The sequence below is a fragment of the Dermacentor silvarum genome, chromosome 6 (genome assembly GCF_013339745.2).
Source record: "Dermacentor silvarum isolate Dsil-2018 chromosome 6, BIME_Dsil_1.4, whole genome shotgun sequence".
NCBI lineage: Eukaryota > Metazoa > Arthropoda > Arachnida > Ixodida > Ixodidae > Dermacentor > Dermacentor silvarum.
In genome coordinates this window covers 109,847,859-109,870,608 of record NC_051159.1, presented here as the reverse complement: position 1 = coordinate 109,870,608, position 22,750 = coordinate 109,847,859, and positions in this window count along the sequence as shown.

Sequence of the window (22,750 nt, the reverse complement as noted above, 5' to 3'; positions counted from 1 at the left end):
TAGCCTGCTTGAGCTAAAAGGAAATATATACATGCTTATCTTGTTTTTTTTCTTGTTTTTTTGTTGGCGCCAGTATGCCCTACATCATCAATTAAATGAATACGGGTAGGCCTGTTTCCTGGATGAAGTCCAGGAGCGGCCAGTCCAAAGGTCCGTGCGTCCAACGCGTTAGGGTCAGGTGGTCGACCTGGGTGGTAGCCAAGACCGCGCAGGTAGCGGGTGCGGGCCTCGTGAAGGCCCGGGCAGGTCCCCTGGAGGTGATCAAGCGTTGCCTCTGTGGCTGGGGCAGTGCAGAAGGGGAGACCAGTGGGGGAGGTTGTACACCGGACGTCCAAGTGGCCTGGATGGCAGGAGTCAAGGCGGCGCCAATGCGGATCCTCCTCAGCGCTACCTCGTCTCGGAGAGTTAAGCCGTCTGGAAGGTGCGATTCACGCGGAGGAATGAGTGCACGCGTGGAGCGCCGGAGTTATTCTTTGTGCAGGAGCAAGCTGTCCTTTGGGGACAGACCAAGTAGACGCAGCGGGTCTTGGACTTCCGCAGGAGGGTAGGCGTCATCCGCGTCTAGTTGGGCAGGTACAGACCGGCGAGTCTACAGTACCCGGACAGGACAGGTGCACGAGGTTGATAAGGCGATGCACGTCTGAGGCTATATCTAGGCAGCCGGTCAAAATACGTGCTTATCAGTCTAGCATTTTGCCTATCTCTCCTTAATCTTTTCTTTACTACTTAATACCTCTACATCTGGCGCAGTTGATGAGCTACGCTTCTGCGCGAGTTCGTGACAAGTCGCGTGTTCTGTTTGACAGTAGCGCATTCTTTCGAGGCACGTTTGGTAAGTCGCATTAATTATTATTAATTTTTTGAGGATACCTTGGAACCACTTTGAGTTTTAGGAAAGTTCTGTTAGGCAGAGGGCAGTGTTGGTCTCTTCTGATCGTGGTAGAGGCAGATAAATTTCGACTTAATTTGATGTTTGCTTTCAAGAAAACGTGACAGCTGAACGCTCGAGAAAGAATAGCGTCAGTGTTTTTTTTTTTTTTTTTCGTAGAGATATGTAGATGGTTCGCGTGAGTTTCTGTTAAACTAAGACTGTTTTCGGATTTCGCGAGTTCTGAAAATAAGGCTGTATCAGGTCAGATACTGGTTATTCTGCAGTCTACTTCAGCTGATTTTAGAAATCGCCGGATGGTTGTTCCCACACGCACGTAGAGAGTACCGCGCCTTAGAAACGGGCTGCGCGGATCGCTTTTAGTAATTGTATACTCTACAGATTTCTTTTTTCTTCGACTTATTATGTAAGGGTATGTCTAAGGCTGTGCGTGTCTCGCACATGTAATTAGAAGGCGGCAGTATTTGAGTTTCAGTTAGTGCGTGGAAGTACTTAAATAAGCGCGAATATTCTTGTCGAGCACGCAATTTGAGCAAGATTTTTTTTAATGCACGGGTCGCACGCAAGAGTTTTGACCGCAAAATGAGAGCGAGTCTGATAGTACATCCGTGAAGTCAACGAGGCTCTCAGTGGCACTATTACGTGCGTTAATAACGGATGTAGAGTACGAACATATGACATTTCAATTATCAATTATTTAGGGTCATTCTGCAGTTAGGTTGCAAGATTTTGGTGTTGTATGCATAGACGTGTAGTGTTCTGTTCGATTCATTTTTTTTTGTATAATCTGAAGTAAGTCAGAATCCTCCTCCAGTCCACTACATTTTCAGGCATGGAGTGGCGCCTGACACCGGCAAAAAAAATTAAAAAATCGCCGAAAGCTAGTGGGGCTATACTAGTCAAGGTGCAGCCAAATTAGGAAGGCCCACTAAGCTTCAACAAAGTCACTCCCTCACCAGAACAGGAATTGGCCTCCCTGGTGCAGTATTCTGCCGCTACCTCCCAAATTACTCCTACAATTTACCTATGGCCCTCAGTCCCCAGCGGCTGCGGAGCACCTGACCAAGGCGGTGGTCAGACCTGCGACGCGGCAGAGGGCGCTAAGAATCTCTGTGTCCGGACAGGCCGCCAGTGGAAACTTAACCTCGCAACCTTCAACACGCGCACCCTATCGAGTGAGGCTAACTTAGCAGGGCTATTTGAAGAATTATCCGGTATTGCCTGGGATATTATTAGCCTTAGGCGAGAAGCACTGGTGAGGCTTATACAGTGCTGACTAACGACCACGTCCTCTGCTACAGAGGTCTTCCAGATAGGATAGAATTCGGAGTAGGATTTCTACTCCATAAGGAAATAACGGACAACATTGATGAATTCTACAGCATTATTTTAGAGGGTAGCAGTCGTCGTAATAACGCTGAATAGGTGGTTCATTCTATATAGAATGAAGGTTGTACAAGCCCCAACCTCCGGTCACGATGATGATGAAATAGATCAGTTTTATGAAGATGTTGAATTACCAATGAGAAAGGTGCAAACTCAGTATACTGTAGTCGTGGGAGACTTCAATGCAAATGTGGAGAAAAAGCAGGCTGGCGAGCAAGCAATTGGCAACTACGGCATCGATTCTAGGAACACTAGATGATATCGAGATGTTGGTAGAATTCGCAGAAAGGAATAGGCTCCGAATAATGAATACCTTCTTCAGGAAGCGTAGCTACAGGAAGTGGACCTGGAAAAGCCGTAATGGAAAAACAAGGAATGAAATAGATTTCATACTATCTGCCGATCCCAGCATAGTGCAGGATGTAGAAGTGTTAGGTAGGGTAAAATGCAGTGACCATAGGCTAGGGAGGTCTAGGATTTCTGTCAATTTAACGAGAGAAGAATAAAGTTCGTCATGAAGAAACAGGTCAACCTAGACGCAGTAAAGGTAAAAGCAGACCAATTCAGGATGGTGCTCACAAACAATTATGCAGCTTAAGAACAGGAAGATAAAGACAACATAGAGGTAATGAATGAAACCGTAACTAGGTTGATGTCAGAAGCAGCAATTGAAGTGGGAGGTAAGGCACCAAGGAAACCAGTAACTAAGCTCTCTCAAGTAAGAAAGGACCTAATAAAGAAACGGCAAAACATGAAAATGTCAAAAGCCAGAGGTCAGATAGAATTCGCTGAACTGTTGAAACTGATCAACAAGAAGAAAGTAAGGGATATCCGAACGTTTCGCACGCTGCAGTATTTTTCGCTGTTGGAAGTAGAACAGCGGAAACAAGGCGAAAACAGCTCGCACGCAAGAATTCATTACAAGCGCGCCACCCTCGACATTATCCCGAAAAGAAATTACGTGCTGTTTGAAGAAGCAAAGCAGCAAGCTACAAATAGAGGAAAGGCAGAGCTCGCCTGGTCTGTTGGAAGTCGTTCAAGAAAGTATTCTTCGTTTTCTAAACGTATACACTTCAAAAGCCGACACGCAAAGTGCGCGGAGTTATCGACGTAGGGATTGAGGGCATTCTGTATTCACGGCGGGGGAAAGATCTTGCTGAAGATTTTCACCGTGAGGGACGAGCAAAGGACCACTTTGAATAGCGTAGAAAGGAGATACAGGAGAAAACATGGGATGCAGTAGGGTTCTCGTCGACGCGACAAGAATTTCGCGCAGTTCGATGCAGAACGTTTCACTGCTGTTTATATATCACTACGCTGTGCCGGCGGTTCGCAAACAGAGTTATAGCGCTAAGGCGTACAAATTCATCGCTCAAGTGGCTCAAATGTTTACCTTCCGAGGCCAGAACAGGAGCTAGTCCAGTGGCTCGGCCGAAAGGAAAGGCCACAGGGTAATCCGAAAGGCAAACAGGCGGCCGCTAACAAAAATATATTCCTAAGCATTTTATGTGCAACTTAAAATCATTTGAGTCGTTTGGACAAAGCTGATCTCAGAACCTGGGGGCCCCGGTCGCTGCGAACTAGTCATTTGTCGCATCTATTTCTTTTTGTTTTGGCGCTCTTTGGCCATACCTGGCCCTCGCGCTGGAAATATTCGCATGGAAACATCAAATTAAGTTTTGTTTTGAAATAGATAGCACGTGTGGTCATTCGTGACTAACCTTTAGGTCAAAAGAATATGTCAAAAACATGTATTTCTGTACACAACAAGAGTTTTCGTATTGGGATGTCGGTTAGTACGCGCATAGCATCTATGATTTTGACATAAAATGCCTTTCATTTCGGTGAGCTTAAGGTGTACGTAGCTTGCTAAAATTTCATGTAACGTTACACGTGTCTAACTAAATGTAAGGAAAATATGCTATACTAATATTGATTATATCTTTGCAGCCGTACTACCCCTGCGCCCGAATATAGTATCATTGTGTAATTGAAAGAAGCCATCAATCGATCATGCATGTGTCGCGTGCATAGGTGGCGCCATTGTCGCGTCACGCATCACACGATCGACGCTAAATTTCGCCTCTCGCTCGGCGTTCAGAGAGGCGTACGTAGCTCGGCAGTACGCTTGTCAATCCGAGCAGGAGGGGTCACGTTTGAGAGAGCTCACTCTGCCACAGTAGGTGTAATTCATCAAAGTCAAGCGTGTATTCATCAGGAGTTATAAGGCTACAAGTGTGGAATTTGTTTCACGAAATTTCACGGTTGCTCGGCTATGGCACACCCTCGTTCGACACGTAGGGTCCAGAAATGCAGTGAGGACACTCGGCCAGCAAAACAGACGGATTCCAATTCATACTCGCACCTTTGACTACGGCGGTCCCACTACGAATAAGCAGCAAGCACAATTTCAAGATTAGACCGGAGGACTCACATTAGCTGTATCTTAGGTTAAGAATGTACGCTTTGTAACGCGTGAATAATGTCACTTGTGTATTTATTAACGTTTTCTGTACTCTAGTGCTCATACACTCTCAGCAGTATTTCCAAGACGCTTCACGTACCCGACTATGGCTGCGGCCCCGATGCAGCCTACCCGACGTTTTAAATGCGAAGCATTTCTTGGCGAACATTTGCTACTTTGACCGTATCTATCTAGCCGCCTACGACTTTGTGCTCTCATGGTCGTTTCGTTAACTTGGTATGTACCAAAACTCACATGCTATGACAAGAGTATATGACTAACATAAATTATATGTCATGACATGAATATCATGACATGCCTGTCATGTAGGTCATGACCATGGAGGAAGGAAACAAAACAGGAGAGGCCCTGACGTCACATTTTTGAAGCCGGAAGTGCAGCCATGTTGGTGTGCCACCTCTCTTTGCGTCTCCGATCAGGGGTTCTGCAGCTCACCAGAGCAGATGGGCGCCAACTTTGAACTTGCATTATTACGAGCCGCCGGAAGTGTGTGCTCCTGACGCGCGTCAAAACAAAGCCTACAAAACTTCTGTAGCAGTTCTAGTGAAGCCGACGCGCTCTGCGTGTTTTTTGTGGCAGGTTGAAGAAGACGACGAAGACCTGCGTCGTGATCGCTTGAGTGTATCTGTTGCTGGCCGGCACTCGATCACACTCACAGACCCAAAACACAACTTTCAAGCTTACACACCACACTCCGAAGTCAGCTTTTCTCGCGAACAAAATGTGCTGCGGGAAAGACACCGACGGAAAAATCTTGTCTCACTTTTCAGAGACTGAGAGCAGCAGCGAAAGCTTCTGGAGCGCGGTTGCCATGGCAACGTTGACATTTGGGGTACCCGTCCCAGTGCTCCTTTGCGAAAAACAGCACGTGACTTCCACCACACATTCTCCAATACGTTCGGGCTGGCCAGGGCCTCTCCTGGAGTTTCCTTCCTCCATGGTCATGACAATGACCCAGCGAAAAAGTGTAACACTCAAAAACCACTCATATGGGTTCGGACGTGGGTACTAAGTGAAGGAAACACTACAGGATGCTGGTAGAAGTAATAGTCATGAGCATGACTCAGCAAAAATTACAATGACTCAGCGAAAAATGTATAGCACTCAAAAAACACTGAAATGGGTTCGGACGTGGGTACCAAGGGAAGCAAACACTAAAGGATACTGGTAGAAGTCATAGTCATGTGCATGACTCAGCAAAAATGACAGTGACTCAGCGAAAAAAGATTGACACTCAAAAATCACTGGAATCGGTTCGGACGTGGGCACTAAGTGAAGAAAACACACAAGGATGCTGCTAGAAATCATAGTCATCAGCATGACTCAGCAAAAATGACAGTGACACAGCTAAAAAAAATTAACACTCAAAAACTACTGGAATCGGTTCGGACGTGGGAACTAAGTGAAGAAAACGCACAAGGATGCTGCTAGAAATCATAGTCATCAGCATGACTCAGCAAAAATGACAATGCCTCAGCGAAAATGACAATGACTCAGCTAAAAAACATTAAAACTCAAAAACCACTGAAATGGGTTCGGACGTGGGTACTAAGTGAAGGAAACATTAAAGGACGATGGTAGAAATCATAGTCATGAGCATGACTCAGCAAAAATGACAATGACTCAGCGAAAAAAGATTAACTCTCAAAACCACTGGAATCGGTTCGGACGTGGGCACTAAGTGAAGAAAGCACACAAGGATGCTGCTAGAAATCATAGTCATCAGCATGACTCAGCATACATGTTAATGACAACGAAAAAGATTAGCACTCAAAAACCACTGAAATGGGTTCGGACGTGGGTACTAAGTGAAGGAAAAACTAAAGGTTGATGGTCGATAGTCATGAGCATGATTAAGGCTTTCGCCTTAAGGTCTCTTAGGTGTAGCTAAAGGGACTCCTGAGGACTCATGACATGAATGTCATGACATGCGTGTCATGTAGGTCATGAAAGAGCCGCCTACGTCTTCATGCTCTCACGGTCGTTTCGTTACCTTGGTAGGCTATCCGCCCTATGCTTCGCATAACATCGATTCCCACAGGGCATGGGATCTGCGGCTTTTTTTTCATTCTTTTTCTCTATTTTAGCGAGATCAGCGCTTCTATTACGTTCGCACCATGTTCTGAGCAGAGCAATTTCTTGCAATAATCTGTGGTACTAAGATTGAGGCTGAGTTTCTACCATTGCATGTTTTCTCAGCTGTTTATAATTTTTTTATACTTGCCCGCTATGAACTTAGTCTTAGCAAAGTCGTTGATTCAAGTTTTAAGTATATACAGTATAGTTTGATATCAGAACTTCTTCAGACATCTTCAAACCAGTATTAAGAAGGGGAATTCGCAGCATATCTTCGTTCAAGACGATGTTATATTTCCCTTATGAAATGCATGCTAGTCAACGACAGAATAAGAATAAGCATCGACATCTTTTCACGAGGGAAGGAAATCCAGACAGGGAAGACTCACACCAACCCAGAACACGTATGTCAGCACTGTCCCCAGTTACAATCTTGTCTGTCCAGGGTCATTGGGCAGTTCTGCAGAAGGGCCAATATTATGCCGCGTAATTTCTTTTTGCAGACTTACAGCACAACTAAGTGTCCATGTTGACCCTCACTTTTCAATATAGTAAGGTATTAAACCATGCCGTTTTATGCCTGCCTGATTGAGAGAATGATTTTTATTGCGATAGCAATTATATGGACACTCCAAGCGCATTTTACAGCGTAAGCTGTTATGGGCTCATTCCAATAGCCGTTCCGGTACGCGATGTCGCCGCCGCCGTTGGACGACCCTACCATCCGCCAGTATGGTAGTGCCATCTCATCATCTGCGCCTGCGCACGCTGTGTTTGCAGGCGCAGACGACGAGATGCAATTCAAACGAGGCGCGCAATCAACGCGATGTCGATGTGAGATGTGCGCCACGTATTCTGGATACCTCTTAGAGCGGCCGTGCCTCTTCGGTACACGTTATGGCGTACCCTCACAAGGTACGAACCGCTGCTGAAGAAGCGAATCGTAGAGCTACGTGCGCGGCTACAACCAGACATCATTGGGCTCAGCAGACTGCTGTGCAGAGAGCATTACAAGCCGCAGCTCGCCGTCGACGCCGGGCGGACAGTTCAGATTGTTCTCGTCAAAACGAGGCGAAGAGATTTTGTCGCGAAGACCCTGGTATGCGTGGTGCCGAAATTGGAGCTACTCTTGAGCCGCCCCACCAGCTTACGTTGTTACTGTGCTGCGTGTGCCGCGCAGGCCTGTGACTTTTTTTTGCCGTCGCCGTCATAGTGATGTTCCGTACAAAGTCCAACGGCGATAAAATCGTCGCCGCATGACGTGCGTTGTGTGTGCGAGTGAAAACGTGCGAAGGTGAGCCAGCAACTGCAGCCTAATCTCGCGCACGCGAGAGAGGAAGGCGGCCGGAAGCACACGGTCTTCGTTCGCACGCGAGGCGGGGGAGGGTGCGTTCTGCTTACGCGGCTGCTGCTCACGGAGCTACCTTGAAAGCGATCTGCGACGCGGCCGAAGTGTGAGCCAGCGTAAGCCTCATCTTCAAAGCGATCTGCGATGCGCCAAAGTGCATTCGCTGAGTGCCGGTAGATTCGTATGCGCTCCGCTTTCGACGTTTCGTTCGCGTTGAAGCGAGAGCCTGCGCGAAGGTCAATTTGCTCGCTGCCACTGGCGCGCTTTATCAGTCCAGCGTTTTGACGAGCTCCCGCGGTTGTCGAGCGAGATGTGTTCGTGTTTACCTGCGCGCGCGTGAAACCGTGCTCGTTTATTTAGTTAGTCAGCAAATATTTACAACATTCTACGGCCGATAAAACTACTATCCTTATGTCGTATAGCTGTCTACCAATTTGCTATCGCAATCGATGCCTCGTCTTTCTGGCGAAACTGCGACTTTCTTATTGTCGTAATCATCGGGAACTAATGCCGTAAAAATTTTCCGCATAAAGTGATACCATCGTGAACTTTCTTCGCGAGTGCTCTAGTTTCAACCCGCAAAGAGCAGCATTCGATCTCAGCCCCGCTAGACCAGCGGGGCAAGCGTCCACTCACTAAAAGTAAAATTATCGGACACTGGCCCACACGAACATCAGCGCAAGCCGTTATGAAGGCGCAGCGGCTTTATTTGAGAGATACCGGACTGTGTGCCAAGTTGTGACTGTGTGACGCTGAATGTATTAGTGGGGCATCGACACTTGTGTGTGACTATGTGGCGCCTTCGCAGAATGTGTGACATTGTGACATTGTGTCACATTGAGACTTTTATTCTTTTTCTCTCATATCCCGCACTTCTTTCCCCCTTATGTTCCAGGGTAGCCAACCGGAGATATGCTGTGGTTAGCCTCCCGGCCGTTCCAGTCGCTTTCAATTCTCTCTCTCTATCATGAAATCGCATAAGTTGAAAATAAGAAATCTACAGCGAACATTTTTTTTTTCGTTTTTTCATTTGTAATAGTGCCCGTCTATTCCAATGTAGACTTCCTACCCTAGATACCATCAGCTTTCTTTGTTCTCAGTCAAACTGTCGCGAAAAAAATGATGAGTAGATGGATAGCATAATTTTTTATTTAAAACCTATTAACTTTTAAAAGGAACGTTTACTTTTATGTTCGGTTAGTTCTCCAATTACGTTAAATTTCACACAATTTCTGTCGCGCAATTCATCAACGTCCTTGCGTCAAGTCAGTCATTCGTAAGTTATATATCTCTGATTCTTCTAGCCCTCTCATGCATGAGCGAGTACCGTGCCGCGAAACGGCATTGGTAGACTGCATAAATAACTATCAATTTGTACCAACTCGCGCTCTCGCAATAGACTAGCAAAATTCTCGACAAAGTAGCCAAGTAGCTTATGTGCTTGCAGGACTATTCATTTAATCACACAATAACTGTGCAGCACGCTTTGAAAACTTAAACTTTGCCATTTTGCTGCAACTCCCGGGCACTGGACTGTTCCCGGGGCGAATTTCGCTCATTCGGGATAATTCGCCGTCTTCGCAAGCTCATCACTGCACACTTGTTCAGATGTGTATAACTTTTTTCTTTTTTTGTTTTTTTTTTATCAAATGAGAAAGCATGTATTGTGACAAAAAAAAAAAAAAAACAGTTTGTCGTTTCGTAGAACCCACCCGCCAATCAGCTCTCACCGGCTCGGTGGCTGATCTAATTAGGAATACGAGGCAAGCCAGTTAGACTCGTAGGGGAGGCGAGACGTACTGCTCGGTGCGACGAGCCGGGCAATGCGACGGGGCAGAACCCGTGCACTGCTCTCACCAGTAGGCGCTACTCGGCTGTTAAGCTATCGCCAAATGAAATAAGCCTGTCTGCTGCAGTCGACGTTGAGGTGGTAGAGATGTGCGATTTTGACAGCACTGCCTGCAATGGACCCCGATTCAACTGCTTAAACCAACTGCGACGTGGCAGAGTTCTTAATCCGATTCCTCTAGAAAACCATTCGCAAGTCGCCCCATTGTTGCAGTGGTCCCAGCCGCACTGGAGCGAGCTCCACACCATTTGCTAGTGTATTGCGAGAGCGCGAGTTGTTACAAATGGATAATTATTTATGCAGTCTACCAACGCCGTTTCGCGGCTCGGTACTCGCTCTGCTTATTTTGTACTTGAAAACTGCAGCTTCGTAGACGCTTCGTAGACGCTGCTTCGTACGCTCAAGAACAAGCCTTCTCCTCAGTGGTCATCAACTGTGATTCGAAAATAATCAGTTGTGCTACCATCCGCACTTCTAGTTCCAGCGTTGCAGAACAGGTTGCCATCGCTCTTGCATTGACGGACGATATACATGACACAATTTATTCAGACTCCAAGACCGCTATCAGGGCCTTCCAGATGGGAATGGTGGCTCCCCAGGCCCTACGTATCATCCAAAACGCCAAAGACCTCAAAGATCACTCATTGGCCTGGTTCCCTGCGCACCTTGGAAACATTGAAGGTACCTCGCTCAACCCCAACGAGGAGGCACACTCGGCTGCACGAGGTTTGACTGACCGTGCGCCGGGTAATGCGTCCTCTCTAGGGCGACCCGAGCCTCTCTGCTCATACAACGAGATATGCAAGCACAATTACTTATCAAGAAGACTTCTGCCTCTGCCGCACTCCTCGCTGTGCAGGGCCCAGGCAGTGACTCTCAGACTTCTACAAACCAGCACTTACCCAAGCCCTGCAGCACTGCACACAATGTACCCCGAACGGTTCCCAAGCCCGGACTGCCCCCTGTGTGGTGGTTATGCGGACTTCGAGCATGTCCTGTGGGGCTGCGCATTTGCCGGTTCCCCTTTCACCCAAGAGGAAATGATGATGCTTATTAAGGCCCAGGATCAGACCTCTCAAATCCTGGCAGTCCAGAGGGCCCGCGAGAGGGCCATCAGGTTTGACCTGATGGTCCCCAAGTGGGCCTAGCCAGGTGACGTCGAGTTTACTCGCGTCTATTGTGGACCCAATAAAGTTCACTCACTCACTCACTCACTCACTCACTCACTCACTCACTCACTCACTCACTCACTCACTCACAACTACAACTAACCCTGGGAGTGTTAGCCAGCGCCACCACTCACAAACCTAGGGGCGGATGTAGAACATCCTTTCTGCCGCAGGCGGCAGGTGGCCTTCAGGTAGCATATGTGGGTTTATTGGCCAGTTGCCTTCACCCAAAAAGATCACGTGCTCGTGACGTCTCGATCACGTGCTCGGCGGTGCGTGAACGTTTTTGCATTCCACCCCCATCGGAATGCGGCCGCCGCGAACGGGAATCAAATACGCGTCCTCGCCCCCAGTCGCAAAGAGCCGTTGCCACTAACCAACCGCGGGGGGCAAGAAAAAATAAAGCCCGAAACAATTACTTCAGGTAGCGCACCACTGAAGTTTGCGATGCCATCGCTAAAAATACACCCAGTATCAGGATGGCCTGGGAAGTGCTCGCAGGGAATTCTTCCTGCGAACAATTCCAGCGTGAGAACTTTTTGGGAATACGGGCCCTGAACCTCATTGCTGCGTTCATATGATTGATGTATTCGTGCATTTCAGTGACTAACGTTAAAACGTAACCGTAAGCGAAAGTAATCCAGGGGCATAAAAATGGCCAGAACTGCATAGTTCGATGTGATGTGTGCTTCCTCAATTACGACTACCATAACTCTAGTAATGTGGACGAAAATTACCGAAAGACGAGAAGACAGCTGTGTGCTTCTCGGCGTTCGTCTCCCGACGATGAGCTTGTCGCTACTCGGGAAGGGCGCCAAGTCCCGCGCTAAAAGGTTTCGTTGATTTGGCGAGTTTGCGTTTGAGCGCGGCTCCGAAAGTCGAGCAAGACAGCCGCACGTGCGCTATAGCATGTGTTTCGCAAGTGCCGCTGAGGAGCAGCGCCCCGACGAGTGATGCTTTAGCCCATTTAATCGCGCAAGGTTCCAGCATAATGGTAAACGGCAATAGAGCGAATACAGACGTTAAGGGGCACGAAAAAAATACCAATGAAACTGAAAGAAGCCGATGTCGGAGAACAATGAAACACTGAAACGAAGAAAAGAAGCCAGCGTGAAGCACGAAGGCGTAAACAGAAAATGCAGCAAGTATAACAAACAAGAGAGATTCACCGGCAGACTACACAGGGGTCGCAAGGGAGTCGTGCCGCAGAGACGGGCTGAACAGGATAGACATGTGAACAAAAGAGAGGTATGTAGCGTAAACAATCTGCCTCACCCTTTTTCCTTCGACAGTTCTCTCTCTCGCCATCTCGCCGAGCGAGGCGGTAATTCCCGAGGCCCGCTTCGCCAGAAACGAAAATTAGTTTAGCGTTCGCAAGCGCGCTGTGCCTTGTTTGGAACGGCAGTCGTTTATACGGCTTCGAGCAGACGTGCTTTCAAAGTCTGACAATCCACTATGGGACTTTGTTCGGGACGCACGCCGCCGGCGCTCCTCGGGCTGGGACTAGGGCCGCCCGACTCGCCGGAGGTGGGTAATAACAGACGCGCAAAGAGCGGCGTACCGGGTTCAGAACGAGAGAGCAGCAGCGGCGCGCCTCTCCGCAAAGCTGCGCTGCTATGCGCGCTCCAGGCAATAGAAGGAAGTCGATAGTAAGCTATAAGTATACCCAATGTCTCGGTAAAAACATGCAGCACTGCCGAAGCTTCGGCTTGCGACGGCTGGTGAAGATCCATACGCACATGCAGATATGTTAAAAACCTGTACAACGTATAACCTTTTCGTGTTCAAGAGTGGTCGAACAAGGGATACCTCAGGCTGGAGCCAACGTTTCTCCAGGTAGACTTGTGTTCGCCAGTACGCGGCGAAATAGCTAGAGCTGCTCAATGTTACCATCCGTACGAGATATAGGTTCACAGAAAGATGGCAACTTGAAGAGACCGACTGACTTGTCTCCGACAGATCGAAGACTCGCTTTCGCCAGGGCTCTGGCGATAACGCTTACAAGTCCTTTATTTAAAAATGTAGTTGATTATTGTGACCAATTAATGTCCTAAGATGGTTAACTGAGCAATTTTTCGTCCTTTTCTTGTGAATACAACATGCAGCGAGACTGAAAATTCGTTCGATGTGCGGGCTGGAGGGAAGAGCGGTGTTGTAACATGCTTCATACGCACGCCTATGCGTCCTGTTTTCAAAGCACCGGTGTCTCTGAAGGCTCCCTATAACGTACGAACACTATGCGCGCAAGATTCTGGTTATTCAATGTCGCACTGCTCGCGTCTGGGAGCAAGTGCGCTGAGCCTCCATGCTCCTCGCTGTCGGCAGGCATGTGGGCGAAATCAATACAGAATTAATTCCTCCCTTTTTGCAGCCGTCTGTATTGCAGCAAAACATCGATTCTAAGCACTGAAAACGTTCACAGGCATGAGTGTGAATTGGCAGTTGTCCATGCCATCTCCTCATTAAAATATGACGTATAAACATTACTTGTAAAATCACCGGCACATGTTTCGTTGCGAGCATTGACCTTGCGAGGCGGTTTAAAACCTTCAGCGTGAATTTAGCCTCGCCCATGGATTGCTTACTTGAATGTTGCAAAACAAGTTGATTCCTTATCACGATTTGGCACTCAGCGAAAGGAGGAGGACGAAATAGAGAGTGATGGACAGACGGGCCAGCCGGTGTGGCTACTACCAGCTGGCTGCGCTCTGTTGGGGCAAGGGGTGAAGGAAAAGCCAGTGAGCAGTGCAAACACCAGATGGCGACCCTGTGTTGGGGAAAGGGGTGAACGAAAAGAAAAACTACCAGATGGCTAACCTGCGTAGGCATAAGCGGCGAAGACCAGACAAAAAAAAAAAAAAAAGCGTAGCGAATCAGTCCCACTACTTCTTTGATCTGCGAGAGTGTAGGATATACGGAAACCAACTGTATTCGCATGGAAGCAGCAGATTTGCATGAAAATGTAAATGAGGATGCATAAAACGGCGTCGCGGTTCCCGGCTTGCTGCAGATCGCCACGCGAGCAATGAGAGTTTGCAATGCGAAGCATGCGAGAAGAGAGCTCGTCGCGATAATTTCTCGCAGATCCTTCCTTCCCAACAGAGTTTCTACCAAACACGATTGAATGCAGGGCAGAGAGAATTTGCCTTCCGCCCGCCTATCACATTCAGGAGACACCAAAATAAAACAGCTACAGTTTTCTAAAGTATATTTCATAGATTAAGATAAATATGTTCCGATACGACTGGGGCGAACCTGGGACCACCGGCGGGTTATATCGCAATCATTCTACCAGATGAGCTAGAGGCTAAAATGTAATGGCTCGGTGTCAAACCATTCGAGTTTCCTCGAAGGTTTGCGAGCAAGAGATGCGAGCGGAATAGTTTAGCAACACTCGAGCCTCCAAGTGCGAGTGGATACAATCAGAGGGCGCTGGAGATGCTTCGAGCTTTTTGTTGCAGTCTACGAAGAGCGGGTAGAGCTCATTGTGCTGAAAATAGGGGCGGCTAACAGCATCATGCGGTTCTAGCTGCTGCAGGCGAAGACTGTACCATTCACATTCCCGCAGCGACAGAGCCCAAAGTAACCTAGAGGCGGCGAACGCGAGCAACGGTCTAGAAATACAAGGCCGCTGCCGTCACAAAGGACGGCGGAGTGCCGACAATCGGTGCCGTCGTTCCTCGACAAAACAGGCATGCAGGCGGTCACCACGACAGGCTGATAAGATGCTTTGGCCAGGCCGTTCCGGACATCGGAGGTGCAGATGATGAGGTGAAAGATGGAGCACGACGTTAGTCGCGGAAAAAGAAGAGGTGGGAGGCGGCGAGGCAAACACGCCGCACGCGTCGTGGTTGCCCCCTCATACATGAGGATACGGCGTATGTGCTTAGGGCTTCCGTGTCGCCCCTCGATGGTCCTTTGTCTCGTCCGCACCAGTCCTGGCGCGCTGTTGCGGTTCGTGCCGCGAAGAATTATTCATGAGCGTCGAGCGAGGCTTGCGACGACGCGGCCGAGAGACGAAGACGTGCAGACGGCGGCCGATGCCTGAAAGAAATAAGCGATGGTCACCAGAGAACCGACGGGGAGCACAAAGCGAAAGCGAACGTCACGTGGGGAATATTCTCCGTGACCAACACGGCTGAAGCTTCGAAGAGAGTGCAAGAGAAAAAAAAAAAGAAAACAAGAAAAAGACAAAGGTGCCCGCTGCCTCAAAGAGACTGCAAGCAGCCGATGTTGATACTGCAAGGCCGTCAAGAACGAGGGAGAAACGGACGGCCGGAAAGCGAAAACATAGCCAGAGACGACTTCCGGAAGCGAAGGCTGTTCACGTTTTCGTTTCCTTTCGGCAGATCTAGGGCAAACCAAGCACAGAAAAAGGGCCCTAGCTGACACTGAGCGCAAATAAAGGTCACGATATAGCAAAATAGGGGGAAAAATAAGACGAGGCACGGACCAACTCCAAGGTGATTTAAGAAAGAATGGAGCAAAATTGAGAGGGAAGGAGAAAGTGCCTCCTTTCTGGCCAGAAGGGCGGGTTCCAGCAGACTCAACTTTGCAGAGACTATAATTTTGACCAGTCCTGATTTCGGTCAAAGAAGGAAAAAACGAAAGCAGAACCCATGACTTTCCCCGCAGTTCTTTAAGAAACTACGCGAGTGCACGATCGCAGCGTCGAGGTCGCCAGCAACAAAGATTGCGAGCGCCGATTTTTCGCTGCTGCGTCGGCGGGCTTCACCACTAAGAATCAAAATCGCCATACTGCCTTACAGTCAGTGCCTACGCTTGAGCTGGAAAACGTGAAAACAACAAACGCTCAATATGCATGAGACGCGTGTCTGAAAGAACACATGGGGTCTTTTAAATGAATTAGCTACAAGTAATATATCTTGCTTTGTTTCAAGTATATTGACGGTTTGTTGGCAGAGCTGAAGCATGAATGGGACTCCACCCAGTGTAAGTTCAAAATTAAAATTTTAAATTCAGGCGTCGAACTGGCCATAATTCCGATCTGATTATGAGGCACGCCGTAGTGGGGGACTGCGTGATAATTCTGACTACCTGGGGTTCTTTAGCGTGCACCAATACGGGATTTCATCCCGCGACCTGCTGTTTAGCAGCGCAATGACAAAGCCACTAAGCAACCACGATGGGTCAAGTTCAAGCTGTGACACAATTCATAGAGAACACAGGCAAGGTATCGCGCGCTCAATCTTCGCCAAAAACCATGGGCCCGTATTCCTAAGACGTCTTTTACGTAAGAGGATCTTCTTAATCACCGGTGTCCAGGCTCTCGTCATTCATGATTGCTATCGTTCCGATAGCGAGACAATCAGCACGGCGAAGACCTATCGTTGGCCGCACTTAGCAGGAAGATATTTTTTTTATTGCGATAGCAATTATATGGACACTTAAACCGAATTTCTGCCGTCGGCGTCGCCGTCGTCGTCGCCGTCGCCGTCGCCGTGAGGTTCCCTATAGATAAAATCTTCGCCGCGTGCCGTATGCCCGAGCGGAAGCGTGCGGGGACGCGCGCTATCACGGAGAGCGAACGCACTCAATCTCCCACGCGCAAGCAAGGAAGCGGGAAGCCAGCGCCGGAGGGAGGGGGGGGGGGGGGGGCGCACTTCCACTCTGCCAACAACCGCGCTCGTCTTATCGCTCGCAACGTCTCTTATCTCCACGCGGCTCTGACCTTTATGCGCCGTGCATTCGCCGCTCAGTTTCCGTTGAAGCGATAGACCGCACGTACCTTCGCCGCTGCGGCGTATCCGCTTGCTGCAGAGTTTTGACGGTCGTTGTCTGCAGTCATTCAGTGTGATCTATTCATGTTTGTTTGTGCGCGCTCACACCACGCTTGTTCATTCAGTTAGTAATAGTCGGGCCACATTTTCCAACGCACGCTACACATGCAATGCTGCCCGGATCGGCAGTGCAGCGCTACAGGTGTGTCCCTTCGCACGCGCTGCCCACGGGAAGCGCTTCTCATCAACACCACCGTTTCACACGCGCCTTCTCGTGGCCATCGAGTCTCTCTTCATGTCGGTCTACTTACGCTGCAGCACACCTGCTTACTTAATCAGCTCATGTTTACTACAATTCATATTGCTACGAAAGCCGCTCACCTTACTTCGTATGGCATTGCTGTGTTGCTATTGCATTCATTACTTCGCCCTTAGGGCGAAACTGTGACATTTTTTTAACACGGGTCCTGCAGGAGCTGTATTCACAGCACATCCCTATCGGCCGGCGTTCAGGAAGCCACCAGTAATGATAGCGATCGGAATGGTAATGAGAGGACAGCTGCGGCGACAGTCAATCGCCAACGGCATCTACGTAAGAGAACATTGGTAATTAATGGCCCTGGTGCTTCGCAGCCACTATTAAAAAATGAAAGAAAGAAAGAAAGAAGAAAGAAAGAAAGAAAGAAAGAAAGAAAGAAAGAAAGAAAGAAAGAAAGAAAGAAAGAAAGAAAGAAAGAAGTTTCTTTCGATCATCCCTTCACCCTATTCCATTAAAGATAAGAGGAAAATATCACACATTCTTTCGGCAGCCGGGCGGCGTTCGAACCGCTGAGGTATGCATCTTATGCAGCTGCAAGAGGCCGACGCGCTAACTGCTCCGCTATAACCCAACCATAATTTCGATAGTTGCTTTTGGGAATTAGCTATCACCGCAGCAATATTCTCGCTATCACTCAGATCGTTATCGTTACTGGCGAGCCCCTAAACATCGGCTGATTGTCAAGTTCTTCTCTTCGAAAGAGAAATGTGGCTGATCGCGACTCCGCAGCCCGTATGAAAAAAAAAAATACTTTCTTCATCGTGAATGACGGGAGTCCTAACATATAGCCCGAAGGAAACGTTCTAAAGTAAGAGAAGTTTCTGTAATACGCGCTGGCGAAAACATGAACGCACGAAACCGAGTCTGTGGCTCCGGTAAATGGTATGGCACTTGTACTTGCGCATGATGCAGTTTCTACTTACGCTTCACCCACCGCAGTAGCTTTGTGGCTATGGCGTTGCGCGGCGGAGATCGAGGTCGCGGTTTCGATCCAGCCGAGGCGGCCGCATTCGATGAATGCCAAATGGAAACATGCTCGTGTATACGTAAATTCAGGTGCAAGAACCCCAGGCGATGAAGGTTAGTCCCCCCCCCCCCACACACACACACGCACACACGCACACACGCACACACGCACGCACACACACACACACACACACACACACACACACACACACACACGCACGCACACACACACACACACACACACACACACACACACACACACACACACGCACGCACGCACGCACGCACACACACACACACACACACACACACACACACGCACGCACGCACACACACACACGCACACACACACAGAGAGAGAGAGAGAGAGAGAATTTCAGCACGTAATAATTGTTTGAGACAGTTCGTTAGCCTTCAGAAAGAAACGTCATGCGTATACGAACCGCGGAAGCGGGATGCTCACCACTCGGCGTGTTAAGATGACAAAAAAACACTTTGTATTCATCTCCGCCACGTTTTTCAAGCTCTAGGATGCATTTCTTACACCGCATGCTACAACCGGCACCGACTTCAGTTTCGGGCAGGATGTTGAAGACATCTCCGTTTGCCCTCCTGACCAGGCACAACCCCTGATACCATGATATTTTATACATTGGGCACTAACACCTCATCACGTCGAATTAACTATCCCTTCGATCTGTGCGAAAAAGAACGTGTCTCAAGTCGGTGTCCTCCATATTGCCCTAAGGCATAACATCCAGATTTGCTCTGATATCACCCACATCTCTAGTGATGGCTCCTGAACTCATAAGAGCTCTTCTTGTGGCGTTTTAGTTCCGTCAATAGGTCAACGGCTCTCGTACCGCCTTGAGAGGGCAACGTCAAGTACTACAGTAGAACTTTATGGAATCAAGAAGGCTGTTCATTACATATTGCCGCAGCTGCCAGGTCATTGGACTATATTTTTAGATTCAAGAGCAACTCTACAAAGCGTTCGCAGCATGAACATAACTCTCAACCATCATCATGTGACACGAGATATCAGCGACCTTCACCACTAGCCACCGCCGCTCGCCACACCATTACCTTCCAGTGGGCTTGAGGACACTGTTATTTGCAAATGAGACAGTGGATCCTCAGTGCAAGAGGATTCTCAGCGCAGGGCTCCTCAGTGCAAGACCACAGCCTCGTTAAAATTACCATTACTCAGCTAATTCGTTTTTATCTAGGAGAGTTTATATTTCGAGTACTGAGATGGTGATATTTTCACTAAGTCCATAAAACAGTACTACCTATCTAATTCCAACATAGTGAGATTTGCATATGAATACAACTTATTACTGCATGGTTTTCACTAATTATGGAAAGCAAACAGTTTTCTTCAGGCGTCTCGTCGGAAAGCGTATTCCTCCTCCGCAACGCAGTTCCGCTGCTCGGCGGTAGCTTTGTGCTTACCCTAGCGCGAGCTTCCCTCTTTTGTCCCCCGCCTTTGCTGCCTCCAGCGTCATTATTCACAGCCTCCTTCCTCTTCGGCCAACCGAGTCCTCCTTCACCATTTCGGCTCTTCCTTTGTTTGCAGCTCCTTCCCCCTCTTACCGCCTTTGCTCCTTTTCTTATTTTTCTTCTCGGCGAAATCTCTTTTCCACGTTTCGTTTTCGTGGCCGCCACCGTTTCTTCCGCTGATGCACGGCCTCTATCTCTTTGTATCTCTTTGGAACTCATTACCCGTTTCTTTAAAATTATCCCATACACTTACTTCTTTTCGTAATGCTCGAAAGAAAGTTTTGCTGATTGAATTACAATAATAGTTTTCACGTCTGTTACCGTTCTCTTAAAAATAATTATAACTGTTGAGTAGTTATTCTAACTCTTATTCTTTATTTCTGCTTAATCCGTGTTTTTATTCATTCCTTGCTCCGTCACACTCTTTCTGCACTATCACGGTTATAATGTTGCATCCTCACTATTGTATAATCTATCATATATATTACACTTGTCCGCCAATTATGCACTGAGCTTGTGCATTTCGTCTTAGGAGATCCCACTCACGGTTTTTCCTCGGGACCTTTTCGTGTAAAGCTTGAGATCGTGTATACAGTATTGTAATGACTACTTCAAAGAACTGTGAGGGTTTCTTTATGGGCTGACCAACCGGCATCATCAGCAAGGTCATTACCGACGATGCCACAGTGCCCCGAAAGCCATTGGAAGATGATGTCATGTCCGTTTATGAGGGCTTTATGGAGAACCTCTCTGGTCTCAAACACCAGTTGTTCGTGGGTCGTGCGTCGTAAGGCTGACTGAAGACTCCGAAGGGCTGCCTTGGAATCCCAAAAATGACCCACTTTCGAGGTTTTGCTGGTGCGATGTAATTAACAGCGGCATGGCCCCACACGTCACTGGCTTACAAAGCGACGCGGGAATTGCTACGATTCATGAAATCGACTGGCCTCAGTGACCGATTGTGGTGATGGACAACCGCACGTGTTCACACTGAGAGCACCTTCTTGCCTTTCTTTCGTTTCATCCCCATAAATCCCTTCCCCCGTGTAGGGTAGCAAACCAGACGTGCGTCTGGTTAACCTCCTGCCTTTCCTTCCTTCTTTTTCTCCTCTTCCTCCACTACAAAAAAATCCTCCTCCTCATGAAGTTATGATAATTTGATACTTAGCTAATTGCAAGTTGTGATTTGTTGAATAAGTGATGTCGGCCTCTTTAATTGAATCGACCGAAGAAGCATGACTGCGCTTTCGGATCATCATTATCATCATCGTCACGATTATTATTATTATTATTATTATTATTATTATTATTATTATTATTATTATTATTATTATTATTATTTGGTCGAATTGATATAAACGACAAAGGAGTTGTAGTGTATAAGCCTTCCGGATATTCTGTGCCCTTCTTCGTGTTTATAAATTGAATGCTTTTCGGCGTTTAATCATTTTCAAGAAGCCATGCATCAACTCCACATCAAAGTGAAAATACGGTGTCTCCTTAGCGCAAGCTGACGCCGACCGCCTCGTTCGTGCTAATACAGATTTGTCCGAGAGAACGAAATTTGGTGTGCACGAACGCTGGCATTTTAAACATTCGCCGGTAGCAGATGTTCCAGCGAAGAAACACTCACTTCAGTTTATTGAAATCATCTCCTTCGTGCTTTAAATACACATCGCTCAGTTGTATAACATACTGATGCGTTCCTGAAGCGTAATCTTTCAGTTCTCCCAGCTGCACACAATTAACGAAGGCGACCGCCACGCTTGAAAGGAAGAATCTCGCCGAGTTCTTGTAGGACGGCCAAAGTGCAGTCCTAAATTTAAGGCAGCCATACGATGGCCAAAACAACAGCCTCCGAAGCCAGAATTACAGCGGTGAACTGCGATACAGACTGCAAGGGCACTGGTTCAAAACGGCGAATAAAGGATGTTTGCGATCAATTAACCTAAAAAGGAGACTGCAGAATTTGCTGATGCCCAGAACGGCGGTTTCTCCTTAATATTTATTTCAAATGTTTAGGTGTTCCGCGAATTTCGTTACTATCTTGGATTTGCTTTCTTGCAATCTTCAAAACGACATTGTAGCGGCTGTTGGTTGCTTTGCTCTACTAAAGAGGCATGAGGCGAAATCTAAACATGCGAGTCATCTCAACATGCGGCGGCCACGATAGCAGCAGCGTTGGTCCACAGTTACACGGAGGAAATGTCAGGAGGCCAAAAAGCCACAAAACTCGCCTTTGTCGGTTTTCATTGGTTTGGCAATCCCTTTTTTTTTTTTTTCGTTAGCTGACGTAAGTTTATAATCATGTTAACGTGAACTAAAGTTTGTTAACAACGGTTTCCATGGCGCCTATGGCCTAAGCAGATATAATATCGCGTAAACGTCCGCTTGCGCACGCATTGCAAAAACGTCCCCTCAGTGAGAAAACAAAGATTGGCCACGTGTGATATATGTCACGAGGGAAGCAAAGGCAGAGAATCACTTACCGCTACTTTGTTGTAACTATATGTTGGATATTGTTGTAAGTTGTAACTCTAAGTACCACCTGTTCAAGAGCGAAGGAGTAGACGGCGCCGTATTTGCGCTCCAACATCTCCTTATATAATGTAAAAAAAAAAAAAGGCGCAGAATGACCGAAGGTCAAAAAAGAAAAAAAGTGGAGGCGGTGTATGCAAAGAACGAATGAGAGCAAGTTCAAGCAAGGCGTGCACACGCGACGCATCGGAAGAGCGCTTTCATTTGCGCGCTGCGTGTCATGCGCGCCCGGCTTTTCCCAAACATGACTGCTGGTGCAGCAGAACAAGATTTCCCTTGTTACGGGCGCTCAGGGAAGGGCGCCGCACGACTTGTTTTGAACACGCAGCCTCCTGAATTTCGCAACGGTGTTCCCGGGAAATATTTTAAAGAGAAGAAAACAAAAGGAAAGAGGAGAAGAAACGCTATAAGAAAAAGACATCACGGGCCTTCGCGACAAGAGCGCGCGGCCGGATGCTCATCCAGCGCCGCCGCACTCGCG